Source organism: Rhea pennata, chromosome 3, assembly GCF_028389875.1.
Source record: "Rhea pennata isolate bPtePen1 chromosome 3, bPtePen1.pri, whole genome shotgun sequence".
NCBI classification, from domain to species: domain Eukaryota; kingdom Metazoa; phylum Chordata; class Aves; order Rheiformes; family Rheidae; genus Rhea; species Rhea pennata.
This window is the reverse complement of record NC_084665.1, coordinates 82411126-82413298: the sequence shown is the minus strand read 5'-3', so window position 1 is coordinate 82413298 and position 2173 is coordinate 82411126. Positions and strand designations below refer to the sequence as shown.

General features: G+C 38.8%; 1 non-coding gene across 1 annotated transcript; it reads right to left on the bottom strand.

The window, feature by feature from the left end:
* Positions 1-700: 700 nt before the first annotated feature.
* Positions 701-782, bottom strand: TRNAS-GCU (transfer RNA serine (anticodon GCU)). The gene has a single exon. It is a non-coding gene; the product is annotated as a tRNA-Ser (tRNA).
* Between the last annotated feature and the right edge of the window lie 1391 nt (positions 783-2173).

The following is a 2173-nucleotide window of genomic DNA, read 5'->3' as shown; positions in this document are numbered from 1 at the left end:
GTGTACTTTGACTTTGCTGCTTGACTTTAAAAGTAGAAAAATAACGATTTTCTTTGTTTCTTTTATTCAAAATCATCCTATTATCGTGAAACTTACTTGCTATAACTATAGAAGACAGAAAGAGTGGGTGTGAAATAATAGCTCTGGTCAAATTTGTCTTTGCAAGCTACCTTATTAAGCGCAGTGGGACGAGATGTGTCTGTATATGTGAGGGTTTTTGTACATAGGCTGGAAATTAAAGGATACATTCCTGGTTGCACATTATAAACTTCAGATTTCCATCTTTTTTCTGTTTTGGCAGAATAAACCCTCTTGAATTAGTGTTATACAATCATGAAAGACAACAGCCTTATTTTTGGACAGAGATTTAACATTCCTTATGTGTATATAAAGTACGCACATAAAAATATGTATTTATACAAAAGAAAAAGGAAGATGCAACATGATATTCCAGAATTGTATCGCATGGTTCTACTGCTTTTCACAGAATATTTTGGCTAGAGAGATAAACTGCTCCCAAGTTCTTTCCACAGAATGTGGTGAGGTTGGAAAGGACCTGTGGAGGTCATCTAGTCCAATCCCTACCGCTCAAGCAGGGTCACTTGCAGCACCTTGCACGGAATCACATCCAGGTGGGTTTAAATATCCACAGGGATGCAGACTCCACCCTGAGCAACCTGCTCAGTCACCCCTAAAGGTGCGACGAGGGTGGGATTCGAACCCACGCATGCAGAGCACAATGGATTAGCAGTCCATCGCCTTAACCACTCGGCCACCTCGTCTTTCCTATCTAGTCACATGTCATTTATGAGGAAAGCCGAACCACACAGATTACAAAAAGGTTTGAAACTATGGGAAAAAGCTGGTAGATTTTTTTTTTTTTTTTTTTTTTTTTTAATCTTTGCACTGAATAGGCTGTTAACAAGTCAGACCTACTAAAGGCAGTTTGAGACAAATCCAGGTAGAGGAAAGTAGTTTCCTAATTATAGAATTCAGGATGAACTAGGAGAAATTTCTGTAGGTGACCGTGGGTTTTTTTGTGCTTGACTCTGCTTCTCCGACTATAATTCTTTCAAAAAGAAAAGTTCTGGAATATAAATCTCATTTATCAAGAGACAAGTTAGGCTTTTTCTGACAGAGAGTATAGTGCTATTTCCAGCCTATCCGTGAAAGAAATGCTTAATTCCATAAACATTTGCTTGTAGATAAAGAAAACTTCTCATGCCTGTACAAAAATAATGTATACAATTTATTAGGAATTTTGGATGAAATTAAGCAGATTCTTCTAAATATTGTGTCCCAGGCAAGGTGCCTGGCCCAGTAGGCATCTGTAGAGAACCGAGGAAGAAACTGAGTTCTCCACAAGCATTAATACAAAAAATTATCAAATGCTGAAACATGGATTATACCAGAAGATATACTCTGAGTTTAATATCAAAGATTATAGGAAGTCCCATATCTTGGAGCTGTGAGAGTTAGGCCTGAAGCAAAGATAAAGACACAAAGGAAGGTCTCAGTACAGTACCTTCTGAGAAAGACATGTTGGCACGAATGTGTGCACAGTGTAACCTGACAGTGAGTAAATCTGACAGTTTCGAGCAAACTCACAGAGGTATCAAGAGGAAGGAAATTTACAGACAGAAGACTCCTGCCAACAAAATGAAAAGAGTCCTGGAACCAGAGGAAAGAAATACCAAATCCTTGAAGCAGGAAACAATATGATCCTCTGGGCTTCTGCAAATCCAATATAATGCAACATTTTCTGTATTTCAGTGATAAATGCTATGTTTTTACTAAACTCTTATGTTCCATTTCCTATATTTTGATGCAATAAACAATATGTGATACGATGAACAAGGTAAATTCACTATATGTCATGCAGCTCTGCAACCACTCAGACTTCCAGGTCATCAGCTTAAACCAATGATCAAGATAGATCTTTGCTCTCAGAGAAGTAGATGCTCAAAAGAGCAAGTGCACTCTAAACCCCACCTGTGACACCAGAGCAGAACTGTTGTCTCTGAAGGATGGAGGCAGTTCCAGAAGATGTTAAAATGTAAACCTGAGAGTGGTCCCAGCTGTTCTCCTCTACTCAGTCACAGTGGCACCACCAAAGTGGAAGTCTCCATTCAAATAGAAGCAGTTACCAGGGAGAGATAGATGCCTGTATGCT